At 36.7% G+C, this 16,700-nt stretch overlaps 1 long non-coding RNA gene across 1 annotated transcript; it reads right to left on the reverse strand.

Moving 5' to 3' along the window:
• Positions 1-3,396: 3,396 nt before the first annotated feature.
• On the reverse strand, positions 3,397-9,936 carry LOC142181620 (uncharacterized). Its single transcript, XR_012710379.1, has 3 exons — positions 8,947-9,936; positions 6,994-7,102; positions 3,397-3,857 (listed from the first exon to the last, which is right to left on the reverse strand). It is a non-coding gene; the product is annotated as an uncharacterized LOC142181620 (long non-coding RNA).
• Positions 9,937-16,700: the final 6,764 nt, after the last annotated feature.

Genomic DNA, 16,700 nt, shown 5'->3' on the forward strand with positions numbered 1-16,700 from the left:
GCTATTTTGAATTACCAGGATGTTTGATTTTGAGTTTCGGAGAGTTTGGAACACTTAGTCCTTAAATGAGAGTTTAAGTGTTAAAAATTTGACCGTAGTCGGAGCAGTATAAAGACAGACTCGGAATGGAATTCTGCTTGTTCCATTAGCTCTGTTGGGTGATTTTGGGCTTAGGGGCGTGTTCGGATTGTGTTTTGGAGGTCCGTAGTTTATTTAGGCTTCAAATGCCGAAAGTCAAAATTTTGAAGTTTCTAGTTCGGTAGTGAGATTTTGATATCAGGGTCGGAATGGAATTTCGGAAGTTGGAGTAGCTCCATAGTGTTTAATGTGACGTGCTTGCAAAATTTCAGGTCATTCGGACGAGGTTTGATAGACTTTTTGATCGAAAGCGTAATTTGAGAGCTTTGGTGTTCTTAGGCTTGAATCCTATGTTAAATTGGTGTTTTGATGTTGTTTTGAGCATTACGAAGATTGGAACAAGTTTGAATGATTTTTAGGATTGGTCGGCATGTTTGGTTGAGGTCCCGGGGGCCTCGGGTGTGTTTCGGATGCTCAACGGGTCATTTTGGAACTTAGAGAAATTGCAGAAAATTGCAGCAGCCTAGTTCTGGTTTCCTTCTTCGCGTTCACGAGTGGGGTCTCACATTCGCGAAGAGGAGCTGGGGGGAGGTTAATGCTTCGCATTCGCGAAGTTTTTCACGCGTTAGTGAAGGAGGGCGGTGGTCGTGCATCGCGTTCGCGACCAGGACATCGCGTTCGCGATGAAGGAAACTGGACCCAACCGAAGTTGTGCTTCGCGAACGCGAGGGTCCTTCCGCGTTCTCTAAGAAGGAAATACCTGGGCGGTATTTAAATAGACAATCCGCGACCCTTCTTCATTTTTCCACCATTTTTGAACGGGATTGAAGCTTTTGAGGGAGGTTTTTGAGGAAACCAAATGGGAATCACTTTGAGATAATATTCTTGACTTCATAACTCGTTTATATGTGCTTAATGGTCTAATTAGTGGTGAAAAATTAGGAAACAATCAGTGCAAAATGGGTAATTAGGACTTGAGATTAAGAGACCTTAAAATAGGTATTTGAGGGGTCAATTAAACTCCGATTTCAGTATTCTTGATATGTATAGACTCGTGAGAGTATGAGGATTCTGAAAATGTAAATGTTACCCGATTTCGAGACGTGGGAACGAGGGTATTAGCTTAGAATTTATTTGTAGAATTAGTTACTTGTATTGAATTGAATAGATTTGGGCCATTTGGAGTCGAGTACTCGTGGCAAGAACGTGGTTTCAGGTTGATTTTGAGCCGGTTTGAGGTAAGTGGCTTGCCTAACCTTATGTGGGGAAAAATCCCCTTAGGATTTGGTATTATTGATAATTGAAATGCCTTGTATGTGAGGTGACGAGTGTGTACTTGTGCAATTTATTGAAAATACGGTTTTTATTAAGTAATTACTGGTATGTTTCTTTCCCTGTTTATACTACTTGCAATTTAGGCCTATTGTTAGCTTAGGAAAGCATGTCTAATTGACTTAATTGCCTTACTTGCTCAACTGTCTTATTTGGATTACGTGCAGCATGCTAGGTTAGAAATACCTGTTTTGCCTTGGTTTGGAACTTGAATTGCACTGTGTACTCTTCTTATTGTTGCTACGTGTTTACTTTGGGACTACGGGACGGTATCTCGGGAGATCCCCCTGTATGTTTACTTTGGGACTACGGAACGGTATTGCGGGAGATCCCCCTGCACATTTACATTGGAACTACGAGACTATACCTTGTACCTGGTAGATTCCCCCTGTACTGAGTATTTACATTTGGGACTACGGATCGGTATTCTGGGAGATCCCCTCGCATTATGAGTTGGACTACAGGATAATATCCCGGGAGATCCACTGGATATTTATATTTGGGACTACAAGACGGTATCCTGGGAGATCCCCGGTTGTTATATTTGTGGTGAGCTATATTTCTTTCTGTGTTTACTTTGCCTCTGTAGTAGTTGTTGCTGTTCTTTCTATCCTGTGTTACTTTTACTATTGTACTTATTTATGCTGTTTTGTTCTACACTATTAAGCCTTATATTTTATTTAACCTCAGTAGGGCCCTGACCTTCTTCGTCACTACCCGATCGAGGTTAGGTTTGACACTTACTGAGTACCGTTGTGGTGTATTTATGCCCTTTCTCCGCATGTTTTTTATGTGCAGATCCAGGTACTTCCACTTAGTCTTATCATCCTTGAGGTGAGGCGCTTCTGTAGAGACTTCGAGGTATATCTGCCGCGTCTGCAGACCGATGAGTCCCTTTCTATCTTTTTGTAATAGTATAGCCCTTCTGTATTTTCTTTTTGTTAGACATTTTTGGAGTTAGAGCTTCTTATGTATCTCTTAGCTTGTGATTTATGGGGTTCCGAATTTTGGGAAGTGTTAGGTTGAGATTTTGTACTATTATATGCCAGGCGGCATCTTAAACACTATTTCTGTTTGTTGTTTCGGTTTTATATTATTTCTTTCCGCAAATTATTCTTTTTCCGCATTTGTTAGGCTTACCTAGTCGTAGAGACTAGGTGTCGTCACGATAGTTCACAGAGGGCGAACTGGGGTCGTGACTGTGTATCCTGTTAAATTAGCAGCTTTCCGTTATTAAACAACTAGAGAGACCTATTATTACGTTGATTGTCATTTGTGTATTCATGAATACATGTGAATACAGTGGCTGACACCTGGACTGTCCTATTTTTTAGCCGATTTTTTGCTACTGTATTCATGAATACAATAGCTCGAAATACATTATAATAACAACTGAAAGGTTGCTACGGAAAGTAATTATATATATGGTAGCTATAGGAAGTTAATAGCCACTAAACAATAGTCATTTCTGAAAATTCCTCAAAAAGATTCTAGCCTTCAAATATGAAAAATCGAGCCATTTATGGAAAATATTTATTGAGCTTAAAATAATAACCCTTCTTTATCCATTTGAGAACTATTTATAATATATACCTACCAAGTTAAAACTAATTACTCTAACTTACCTACCCACCCGTCCTAACTTTTTTTTTTACCCATTGACTTAGCTTACCTTGATTTGGCTTGGTTTGGCGTGGCTTGAATGCTTGAATTAACAATTTAGTAGCTTAGTCGTTTGGCTGGGTTACAAAAATATGGGTAGAGAGGGGTGTGGGTAATTATTTTCCATGAGATGGATATTTGCTAAACTTTAGTATTTCTTCTACTTCAAACTTTTCTATGTGACTTGATTAAAGTTCACTATCGGATGCCCTCAACTTCTTGGGGAGAAGTTCTTTTTCTTTTTTATTTTACGTTTTTTGGATGCATCAAGTGTTGTTTTTTGGGTCCAAAAGATAACTTACATAGATTAAAAGTTTTGGGTCCAAAAGATAACTTACATAGATTAAAAGTTGTGTACAGGGGTGTGGCGCTCATGCAACATTTTACATATACTAGTAGTAGCTATATCATTACTACATGAGATATCGCCCCTAATGGTGTCACACTGGCGATCCTCAATACTAGTAGAGACTGCTGTGCTCCTATCTAGTTTCAAAACACTATTTGCCAGAGTCTTAGTAGATACATTATCAGTAACAAAACATGTATTGTTGCGTTGATCAACAATTAGCTGCGCATGTGATATAGGAACCATGCGTTGAGTTGTTGTTCCCATTTGATCCGCCAGCAGCTGATTTGATACAAAAGGTGGTGAATTAACAAAAATTTGCGACCTATCCGCAAGTTGCATTCTACTTCCTAGCTTTGCAAGTTGGTCTGTTACTCCATTTTGTTCTCTGTACGCATGTAAAACTAGTGGATCATGTAGCATCGTGAGGAGGTACCTGCAATCACAAATTAAGTTAGAATACTTTACACTATCACTATGTAACAGTGTTGTTACCTCCTCCTTTGCATCTGTTAACACTTTGAGCGGCAGCAAATGCATTTGCATGGCTAGACTTAGTCCTTTAATAAGTGCTTGCATTTCAGCCGTTAGACAATGCACATGAGGAACAGGTCCAGCAAATGCCACTATCCAATCACCCAGGTAGTTCCAAATTGCTCCTTCAATTCAATCCGTATTCATTTCAGAAGATGCTGCCCCATTCGTATTGAGTTTGTAAAAATTATTCTTAGGAGGTACCTCTTAAATGTATTGGGACTCTTTTGGCATGCATGTGTCGTGATGCCGCCATGTAGGCATATTTAATAGCTTGATTTAACACATGTTTTGGATTCAGCTTATCTTGCTTATGTTCATAAAGATTCTTATTACTGAGTAGTCCAAATATTCCATAAACTTATTGAAATAAAGGTGCGTGTGTTTACTTTGTGAGGAAATTGAATGCCTTTATAGTTAATAAGTTTATGTAACAATTGTTTTGGAGCATTTGTGACTTACAACTTGTTAATGTGTTCGCGCAGTCCTATGGAGTCCCAGTATTGTTTGGCTTGAAAGTAGTGGATAAAGATATGGGTTGTTGTTTCTTGAGTAGCATGACAGACTTGGCAATTTGATGTCGTAGATATTCCTATATGATTAAGGTAGGAAAGTGTTGGTAATTTATTATGTCTAAGCAACCACAAAGAAGTTTTAAATTTCGGTTGGATTGGTAAATTCCATATCGAAGCAAAATCATTTGTTGTGTGTGGGATATAGGAACTATTTGCAGTGAGTTCCCTGTACATAGTTTGCACTGTGAATTGTCCATTATTTGTTAGACCCCAAATCAGTTGATCTTGTTGTTGTGTATATATAGAGAGGTATTGTTTATTAATATAATTTTCTATGCCCTTATGCATTGCAAAACTCAAATTTGCCCAGTTCCATGCTTGGTGTTGGAGTACACTAGAGACTGTAAGTGTGTCATGGAACTATGGCAGTGGTCCTATGAACATTGATATTAAAGTTATTCCTGTGTCAATTCATGGATCAGTCCATAGCTTAACGCAATTCCCTGTTCCCAGTTTTCACTTAATATCTCGTTGACAGTGACTCTATCCCTTTAAAATAGTACGCCAAGTTGCAAAATAATTTGCAACCTTTTTTTGAGGTAGGTATTTATTTAAGAGAGTCATTGCCTAGAGAGAGTGAGGATTATGGAAAATCCTCCAAGCGAGGCTTGCTAATAAGGCATAATTTTTAGTTCTAAGGTTTTGTATATTTAACCCCCCCCCCCCCCCCATCGTAGGACTAGTAATTTGTTCCCAGTTAAGGAGGTGTACTTTTTTTTGTCGTCTCAATGCTTTCCCAAAGAAAATTTCTTTGGTAGCGTTCCATTTTGTTAATGATAGTAGTCGGAATATGAATATATTGCATAACATGGTTTGGAAGAGTATTTAGAATAGATTTAGTAAGAGTAGTTCGTCCCGCCATAGATAAGTATTTTGTCTTCCATCAAGCTAGTCTACCTTTAAAGTTGTCAAAAATAAACTGGAAATCACTATTACGAGGTCGACTAGTAAATATTGGTAGGAATATTAAAGTATAGGAGTGTTTTCCGGATAAAAGACCATTCTAGTCGATCAAAGGCCTTTTCAAGGTCTAATTTAAGAAGCATGTAACTAGTTTTGCCTTTCATTTTATTGAAATGTGAAATAATTTCTTGAACTATTATTTGCATTCTCTGAAGCTCTTTTTCCTTGTTGGAAGCTAGTTTGTATCGGGCCTATTATTTTTGAAAGAATGGGCTTTAGCCTATTAACTAATATTTTAGTAATTAATTTATAGTTCGTATTACACAAACTTATAGGCCTGTATTACTGGATTGTATGTGCATGCTTAACCTTAGGCACAAGGCATATATAAGTGCGATTAAGGTCAGAGGGAATGACCTTGTCATTGAAAATTTGTTGGCAAAAACGTTTAACTTTAGGGCCAACTTCATGCCAAAATTTTTGATAGAAGTAAGGATGTAGGCCATCGGGACCTGAAGCTTTGAAAGGTTTGAACCCGTTGAGGGCGTTAATAATTTCAACATCCTCAAGAGCTGCCTCCAATATTTGGAAGTCAGCAGGTTCGATTATGTGTGAATGGGGCAGTAGAATATCCTTAGAAGAAAATGTATGTCCTATGAAAACAAGTGTTGGTAGTAATCAAAGATTTGCATTTGGTTTTCATTAGTGTTGAAAGTCCAAATTCCTACAGTGTCTTTTAGAGCCGTTATCCTATTTTTTCGTCGATGTTGAAGTGTTGGCATAACCGTCATTTAGCCATGCGATACGAGATTTAAGTTTCCAAAAATCTTCCTCTAAGCGCAAAATGTTACTATAATCCTTTGTAAGTTGTCGTTCTAGATTTTGAAGGAAGGTATTAGTAGGATAGTGAATTGAAGATTGGATGCCCGTAAGTCCAGCAAATAACTTAGGGTTATGATTAAAGATATTTCCAAACGTGTATTTATTCTAGTGAAGGACTTCTTCCTGAAATAATTTGGTCGTACGAATGAGGTCTAAATTGTTGCCCCAGACTTGATGCACTAATTGATGGAATTGGGGGTGAGATGTCCACATTGTCTCAAAACGGAAGATCTTTTTATAATGAGGGCGCCTAGATTCCAGGGTTATTAAAAGCGGACAATGGTCCGAGTAAGTTCTTGGTAAATGTTGTATTGTTGCTTCTGGGTATATATTAAGCCAATCATAATTAGCTAATATACGGTCAAGTCTTTCTAAGATTGTATTACCATTACGGCATTTATTAGTCCAAGTGTAACGGCTACCCCTAAACCCTAAATCCATCAAACTGCATTGATTAATAAAATTATTAAAGTTATCTGCTCTATTATTACTTATTGGCAGTCCTCCAAATTTTTCATTTGGACTAAGAATTTCATTAAAGTCCCCACCTATCTGCCAAAGGCCATTTACATAGTTATCATGGAAATATATTAAATTGTTCGATAGTGTATGTCTAACATCATAATAATTACTAGCATAAATAGCATATAATAACCATTTGGGAGTGGCTGGGAATACCTGGACAAGGCAGTGTATTTCTTGCTCTGACATCCTTAGCTCTTCTACGGTAATTAGTGTGTCATGCCCACAGCACAACCAAACCACCTATGAGTCCATTAGCAGGCACCTGTGACATGTTAGTGAACTGGAAATCGTCACGAAGCACTGCATGATCTTACATATGTGTCTCTAGGAGTATAACTAAAGCTGGCCTATGATTGTCCAATAGAGATCTAAAGTGGCTCCTAAATTCAGCATTATAGGAACCCCGACAATTCCAAACTATAAAATTCATGAAAGAAAGTGGATTGAGAACTTGCTCAGTCGGAACTGGACTCTAGGGATTGGCAGCCTGCATGGCCATTGTTCCCTGGTCCTCTAGTGGGTGAGTCTGTCGAAGCGTTGGAATTATGACCATGACATATTTCCCCGCCCCTTGATTTGTCATCAGACGGAAGTTTAGACTGCAAACACTAACTCTGGCGGGCATTTCAGAATGAACTTTTTTTCGTACTGCTCCTTGAGGTTGTAAAGATGAATGCCCTTTAACCACAGAAATTTCGTGCTAGTCTCCCTCATCTCCGCTAATATTTCCACTAGCTCCTGGTTTGTTTATGTGTCTAGTACGTTGGGAGATAGAGGTGGTGTTGTTTGTAGATTTAGTGGGTCGTATAGACTTTGTGGTGTTGAGTATGGTGACAGGGGGTTGAAGGAATCTATTGGCTGGAACCACGGGGCATAGATTTGGCCCCAGTGGTGCGGAAGATAGAACGGGAGGAGGTTCATGTGTGGGTTGACATGCGGAGTCGGGGGTGCATGGGATATTACCATTGTGGTTGCTGTGAACTCGACGCCTGGTGATCCAATAGAAGCGGAGTCTGAGTTGTGTACCACTGGGTTTGGGCATATGCTTCCATCCCAAACCTCATTTCCTCCGTTACTATTTCTTCTAAATGGGTTGGATTTTGTACAAGTAGAACTACTTCCTGGTTGTTTAGCTCTAAAGTGAAGATCAGGGCATACCTTGGAGGCCTATCTCCAACCATGACTGGAGAGGCTGATCCGTCATTAGTGGTTGGGATGTGTATATCAAAGACGATGATGGGTGGGGGATTGTGGACCTTGCATGATCAAATGGGGGAGGTGAAAGAACGGGTTGTTGTGGTGTATTGCCTGAGATAACTGTTGTTGGGAGTGTTTGTGAAGGAGGGACACTGCATGGTTGATGTTGGAAGTATGCAGCTTAGTAGACTTTGTAGTTGGGTTTGAACTTGTAGGAATTTCTCTTAAGAGTAGAATTAGTTCTCTTAGTGATTATGGAAGATATAGACGGTGGGTTAATATTGCATGTAGGAGACGATGGAAGGGTGGTGGATACATGATGGTCATCACATGGACCATAATCATTTTGATTTGTTGGGACTGGGAAAATCCTAGAGTCATAGGCTACTGTAGCATGCAAATTAGAGGTGTTAAATGTCGATTTGCTTGGGTAAATATGAAGGATTTTGTATTACTTTTGGGGATGTATCCTGAGTTGATTGGGCAACTGTAGTGGCTGTGGTAATTGGAGATGTTTTATCTTTACGTGTCAGATTTTAGGGCTGTAGCATGTGAGAGCTAGGGTCTAATAGAGTGGTTTGTGGACCAAGGTTGTTGTTATTAAAAAAAAGATTTGGTGATTAGTAGAATAGGAGTCAGTGTGGACGAATTCCCTTGGGCTTCAGAAATGGTTTCCATTGAAATAGAGGGGTGAGTATTTTTATCGGTAACATGAGAATTGGGGCCTAATAGAGTTTGAAAGATCTGCTGGTCTACTAGGGTGTATGTCATCTTTAGGCATGGTAGTGTCCATATCATCCATTAGGTGTAGAAAAATGTTAGAAGGATTTTGAGTGGGCTGCTCTCGTGGGTTTGGGTAGTTGTAGTGTAGCTGGGCCTTAGTCGACCCATTAGGTTGAGAGAGCTTACCTGTTGCAGCTGGTGTTGTTCCAGCTTCCGCCGCCCTAGCTATCCTTTCTGCCGAACTTGCATAATTGGTTATACGGTGGTGTGTCCTCCGTGGGAATTGAACCGTTTGCCATTCCATTTGTTGAGGCTTGATAGTAGGATGGTGAGTAGAAGAAGTAGGTGTATTAGAAGCATCCGATGTAAAGCTAGTCAGTGATTTTTGGAATGAACAACTCAATGAAGCATGTGCAAATCGTCCGCAATCAGTACAAAGTAGATTAAGTGCTTCTTAGAGTATGGTTTGTCCGTGGTTGCCAATGATGAGGTGCGTTTTTAGTAGCTTCTCGAGAGGTACCTCGATGCAGATACGTGCATACCTTCCCCTGGTAATAGTGGTGGTACAAGTATCAACCTTTAACAATTTGCCTAGTTTAGATCCCACCATTTGTAGAATTTGTAAATCATCAAACTCAGTAGGGAGTTCATAGTTTAAGATAAACCAAGGTCCCCGTGGAGAGCTTTGTACATATTTTCTTCTTTTTGGATTTTGATGAGAAAAAACTCAGACCCTAGATCAATTAAAGGTAGTGGTTCGGTTGGTTGCCATAAAGAGATAAGTTTCTGTTTTAGTAGTTGATGGCGCAATTTTCCCACCAAAAACTTTAACAATTAAGGAGAATTTCCAGGGGGTATATAGACGTGATTTATCATCAGTGGTTAGAGGTATGAAAGATCATCTTCAGTTTCAGTAGTTGTTGTTTCATCAGAGAGATCAATTTGAGTGGGTGTGGAAGTTGGTTGTCAGAGTTGATCACTGAGTAGTTGTTTGCAGTCAGTGTTTGAAGGAATGTTTTATGTGGGGCCAGCGATGATGTAGGATCATCAATTTGCATTTTCCCTATATCTGGTGGTTCTTGCAACAGTGTTTATGGGAATTGGTGTTGGGTATGAGTCGTCATTGAGGCTTGTAAAAAATTAAAGATTAAAGTTAAGAGGGTAGAATTGAAGAAGGTGTAGATATCTTAGAGAGAAAAGGTCTCACATCTCTCTAGTTTTTATTTTATTTTTTATTTTTTATTTATTTATTTATTGAGTATAAGATTTAACATAACATTATCAAGTGGTTTAAATGAAATACTGAGATTTAACTTCTAACTTGTTTGGAGCTGAAGTATATTTATTGTTGTTGGAATCATCAAGTGGCCGTGCACGATATTGGGAATTACTAAACTTTAACTCTAATCACCTTGAGGTAAATTTTACTCCTTTTTAGGCTGTGCTATTTTTTTCTTCTTTTCTTCAAGATTAATTAGAAATAGGAGATCTAAGTAACTTCGACCAAAAATAAAATAGAGTTAAAATTACTAAATTGCCAATATTAGTAACTAAATTGCCAATATTAGGAGATCTCATTTTCCATGAGATGAGTATTTTAAGCTTAATGAGTTTTTTTGCATAAATTGCTCCTTAGAGAACAGGCGGCTAAAGGCCCAAGCTGGTGAAGCACAAGGGCTTTAGGCCCCGTAAGTTTGGAGGCCTAATTTTTTAGTAATTTAGGTTTATGTAATTTTTTTAAAAAAATATTGATTTGGGAGCCAGTTGACAAAAAATTCATAATAATATGACGCTTACACCCCTGATAAATCGCGTGATCTGCAACCTCATTCATGAAAAAGATCTCCTCCTCTCCTCTCAGCTTTATCAAAAAAACCAGAAACTTCATGCTAATGTAACATGAAGTTGTTTCATGTTAAAGCTAAAACTTTATGTTAATATAGCATGATGTTGTTTTACATTGAAGCTAAAACTTCATGCTAATGCATGCTGAAGTTATTTATCCTGCAGTCTACAGTTTTGCCATGAGTGCTGAAGTTATTTAGTTCATTTGCTAAAATTTCAGTTTAAACATGCTGAAGTTATTTAGTTCATTTGCGAAAATTTCAGACTAAACATGCTTAAGTTTTTGTCTTGTAGTATGTAATTTTCTAATGAGTTTTTGCTAATGCATGCTGAAGTTATTTAGTTCATTTGCTAAAACTTCAGACTAAACATGCTTAAATTATTTAGTTCATTTGCGAAAATTTCAGACTAAACATGCTTATGTTTTTGTCTTGCAGTATGTAATTTTCTAATGAGTTTTTGCTAATGCATGCCGAAGTTATTTAGTTCATTTGCTAAAATTTCAGACTAAACATGCTTAAGTTATTTAGTTCATTTGCTAAAATTTCAGACTAAACACACTTAAGTTATTTTGTTCATTTGCTAAAACTTCAGACTAAACACGCTTAAGTTATTTAGTCATTTGCTAAAACTTCATGCCAAAACATGCTGAAGTTTTGTCCTGCAGTCTATAGTTTTGTCAATAGCCCTGAAGGGAAAAATTGTCTTTTTAAAACACTTTTAACAAAAAAAATAGGTACGGAAGCAAACGGAAAAACAAAATAGGTATAAATTAAAAGGGGGCGACTAAAAAGGGCGCTCCATGAAGTTTTACAGGGCTTTAGGCTCCGTAAGTTTGGAGGCCCCATATTTTAGTAATTTATGTTTATGTAATTTTTTCCAAAAAATTATTGAGTTTAATATAAAAGTACAATATTTTTATGAAAAAGGAAAAGAACTTTACTTCGTTACCAATGTTAACCATTAGCATATTTAGTGGATATAAATCCTTTTTCACCTTGGAAGTATGGAACGATATTTGGGAAAGGTGAACTTTTTTGGGATTGATTTTTCTTCTTCATATTTATATTTTTACAATTAGGGGTGTCAATGGATATTTAAAAATCGACCGAACTATACCGTACCGAACCGTTTTTATTATTTTAAAAAAAATAAAATCGTAGGTTTTTATATAAATTTATAACCGTACTGATAATTAGGACATGTTTTTTATTTTATAAAAATAAATCAAAAAAATACTGAACCGTACCGAATAAATTTACATGTGAAAAATATATTTATATATTAAGTTTAAAAATAATAAAATATTAAATTTTCCTTGTGGCTTAGAATTATGAAAACAATTACAAGCCAAAAGGTAATAAATTGAAAATCATAACTCCCAAACCTATTATGCAACTCCCATTGAAACTAAATTATTTCCAGCATATTCACTAGCAAGACACAAGGTATTGTAGCCATGGGCGAAGCTACGTAGCCCCAAAGATGGTCAACTGACCACCCTTCATCGAAAATTTACACGGTATATATAGGTAAAATATTAGATTTTAGTGGTATATAACATATATGGAACACCCTTTATGGAGATATTTTATACTTCTTTCAAACTTGAACACCCTAAATGAAATTCCTGGTTTCGCCACTGATTGTAGCGATTATGAGTAGCAAACTACAATATATTGATTATGTTTTCTTTCGTATGATTTAAATTTATCTTTTTGAATATTTAATCTTCTATAAACTTTATTCTTGAGTCTCAGTCCCAACTTGGTTAATATCTTTCAACTCGAGTGATTTATCTTTTATTTATATTAATTTGTTTAATTACTTTTACGTTGTTGTAGAGTAGTTGATGGATCCATAATCTAGCCATCATTCATATTTTCTTAATTCATCACCCTTTAAAATATGAAAATGTCTAGAGAGTTTTGCTAAGTCCCATAAAATTAAAGTATGTATGTTATTGCATTCTACTTTTACTAGTGACTTTTACATGACATATAAAAAAAATACAAAAAATTGACCAAACCATACCGATACCGAAGAGAAACCGATATGATTGGGACGATTTCAAAAAGTCTAATTTTGATTATACATAGTAAAATAACCAAAAAATGATATGATATAAAATTTACAAAATAACCATACGAACCGAACCATCGATACCCTACTTACAACCATAACTACACTCTCATATTATTTTATCTTCTTTACCTTCATCTAGTACTCGCTTCTGTCAAAAGCACGCACAAGATTTTTGTTATTCTTTTTTGTGGAACAAAATCCGAAAGTGGTAAGGTCGGAATATTTTCAGTTTTCTCTACATACGCGAATAGAAATTTGTGTTGTTTTTGTTTTTCTTCAAGTTTTTAAGCAACAAACATAGCAAAAAGTTATTTTGATATTAACTCATCAATTGAATTAGTCAATCAGGTTCTACTGTCTAATCTTTTACTATTTTTTTATTTAAAATTTATTATTTTTGATATTTTGACAATGTCTCAAGAGAGATTTAATGGATTAACTATTTTATCAATTGAAAAGAAATTGTTAGAAGAAATAGATTATAAAAAGTTATTGATAACTTTGCATCTCACAAAGCTAGGAAAATGGACTTTAAATAAAAATAATGATACAATTTTTTTTTTCTAAAAAAAAAACTTAAGGCCTCACATTGCAGTTTGGCTTTAGGCCCCGAATTGGGTTGAGTCACATCTAAATAGGGGTGAAGCTAGCATGTTATCTACGGGTTCAACAGAACCTAGTAGCTTTGGTTCAACCCTGTATTTGTCTTACAAAATTTATTGCATATGTACAAATTATTAATTTAGAACCCAATAACTTAAAAGGATTAGAATCCCGAACCCATAAGCTTCAAATTCTCGCTCCGCCTAAGAACCTCGATTTGCACTATTTACTACTCCTTCCGTTTCAATTTATATGACACACTTTTCTTATTAGTCCGTAAAAATGCTATATTTTTATATTTGAAAATAATTTAAATTTAAACTTTTTATTTACTCATTTTACCCTTAATGAGAAGTTTTTATAGTCATATAAATATTATGGTCTTACAACACTTTTACCCCTTAAACTTTTAGAACTATAAATTTAATTTAATTTAATTTTTTTAAAATCCACATGTCAATTGAAATGGCAAGAGTATAGAAGGGCGTTTCTCTTTCTCACAATTTGAACTTTTGTGGTCAGATTTCCATTATTATGGTCCTTGTTTTTGGCGCGTTTTGGGAGTCTCCATAATTGGTACAGTAGATATTTTTCTTTCCTTTTAAGTTTACGCTAACTTTATAGTATATTGTAGGTTTTTGGTGCAACAAACTTATTCTCACATAACATTTATAACAAATTAATATATGCAAGATATGCTCTTTCATTCTAAGTTTTAATTGTTAATGTTAAATCAATTTAATGTGGACACTGGGTATGACTAAAAAAATTTACTGTACATAAACCTCCATCTTTTTTATCTTTTGGAAATATTAAGTATCATTACAAAAGGAGGTCCTCCTCGGACTATTTTCTAATGCAGATGGAGAACTACTGCTTGCTAGACTGGTGGCAGCTAAACTAATAGGGGCGGGAATGTCCAACAGTGCCAAATTATTCAAAACATCAACATTAATTCTTATTGTCGTAGTAGTAGTAATGCCGTTGGAATCTAAAAGAACTAAGTCTTTCAACGATTCTGGCATTTGTATGTAGATAGCTGAGTAGTTGACGTTGGCCTGATTGGATGCCTGCTTAGCTAGTTCATGTGCCACTTGATTTCCTTCACGGTAGATGTGGTGGATTAGTGGATCCCCCAACCTCTTCATCCAGTACCTGCATTCAAAAATGATATTGTTGTGAGGGTTATAGTTTTCAGATTCAAGAAGGTCAATGATGTTTGCAGCATCAGTCTTGATTTCAAAGTTCATCAAGCTGTGCTCCGTTGCTAATTGCAGACTATATTTAAGAGCCTGCTGCTCCATAGAGAGCGGAGTGCTACCAAAGATACTTTGCTAAATCCTAATATCCATTCCTCTAGGGAGTTTCTGAATATTCCACCAATACCACCTTTTTTATGCTTGTTGAGATAGGCACAATCATATTCAGCTTACTAAGATTAGTAGGAGGAGGACGCCAATGTACTTCCAAGGAGCGGGGTGCTGGGGGCATTAGAAGGGGTGATGGCACAGTGTAGTATTTTAAAGCTCGTGCATATACGAGGTTACAGGAGAGGTTTATTGATCCTGTTGAACACATTATTATTGCTATTGGTCCACAAGTACCAAAGAGCGAAAGGTAGGAAGTCGTCCCAAGATAATGAGTATAGAAGGTTGGGGGGAGTGGTTTCTCTCAAGACATTCATCCAGTGCATATTAAGGGTATCTAGTAGGTTCGTGTTTAAACCTATGTCATTCCAGAAGTGTAGTGCATAAGGTCAATGGAGGAATATGTGGATAATACTTTCATTTTCCTGGTGACAAAGGGTGCAAATGGAATCGATTTGCATGCTAATGTGGTTGAGGTAGGATCTTGTAGGGAGTTTATTATGCATACATTTATATAGGTAGTGCTTTATTTTATTGAGAGTATTGAGCTGCCAGATACATTTGAATAAAAAATATTCATTTTCATTGATAGGGGTAAAGAAGGGATATTGTTGATTTTGTGGAGAATGATCCATTAGTGATTAAGAACCAAAAGGGAGTATTTATAGTGACATCATTATGAGTTAGGTCCATGAATTGGATGATGTTACTAATGTGATGGGGTAGGCCGAAGGAGATCTGGGAGAGATCCCAGTGGGTGTTGTCCCACACGTCGCTAACTTTAAGTTGAGAGTCTTGAAGTGTTAGAGGTCCAGTAACCATGCTAAAGAGATATTGGTTATTGGGGAGCCAAATGATGTTTCAGAAATCTACACAAGTGCCATTTCCAAAATTCCATGCAATTCCTTTGGAGCATAAATTCCAGCCGGCTAAAATGTTATGCCAAATAAAGGAGCAATTTTTTGCCCTGGAGTGAGTACTATATTGATTAATGAGAACACGTGCCCAAAGTAGTGAGGGTTGTGTAAATAATCGCCAAGCGAGACTCGCTAAAGGAGAATGGTTCTTGTGGGATGATTTACGGAGCATCCATTATGATTAGGAAGAGTGGCAATATTCCATTTTATATAATAAATTTTCTTAGAGGAAGGGGTGGTGCCCCAAAGAAAATCCTTTTGAATTTTGTCCAAGCGTTTTTGAATTTGGAGGGAGGGGGGAGGAGGAAATATTGCATGGTATGGTTTGGGAGGGCATTTAGTGTAGTTTGTATAAGAGTGGCTCTCCCAGTCAATGAGAGTAGATTTGTTTTCCAATTTGTAAGGCGATTACACATATTATCAATAAGGTAACGAAATTCAGAATTCTTTGGGTGTTAGTTTATAATAGGGAAGCCCAAATACTTATCAAAATTGTCACTAATATTGATGTTGAGGATATTGGCTGCTAGGTTTTTTGAATGTTGGGTGCAATTTTTGGAGCAGATTATTTTGGATTTTGAGTAATTGAATTTTTGTCCAAAAAATTGACAAAATAGGGAGAGACAAATGGTGAATTGTGCGGATAAAATTTTCATTAGCATTAGCCAATTGGGTGAGGTCATCTGTGAAAAAGAGGTGAGATAGAGGGGGCCTTGAATGATTAAATTTAACAGGATCCCAAAGTGCAGTGTCTATTTGGCGACTGATGTAGTTAGAAAGTAGCTCCATACACAAAATAAAGATGTATGGAGATATGAGATCTCCTTATCTAATGCCTCTTGTGGGATTGAAGAAATTAGTTTTTGAGCCATTCACTAAAACAACTATTTTCGAGGTAGAAATGCAGGCCATAATGAGTTTAGTGATTTTTGTGGAAATTTAAAATAGTTTATAGCTCTAAATATGAATGACCATTCTAGTTTATCGAAAGCTTTTTCTAGGTCAACTTTGACTAAGAGTTTGCCTTTGGAGCCCCTTAATTTCTGAAAGTGATTTATTATCTCTTGGATGATAATGGCATTAAGCTCGTCTACCCTTAAGAAAACTGGATTGGTATGGGCTA

Source organism: Nicotiana tabacum, chromosome 6 (assembly GCF_000715075.1).
Source record: "Nicotiana tabacum cultivar K326 chromosome 6, ASM71507v2, whole genome shotgun sequence".
NCBI classification, from domain to species: domain Eukaryota; kingdom Viridiplantae; phylum Streptophyta; class Magnoliopsida; order Solanales; family Solanaceae; genus Nicotiana; species Nicotiana tabacum.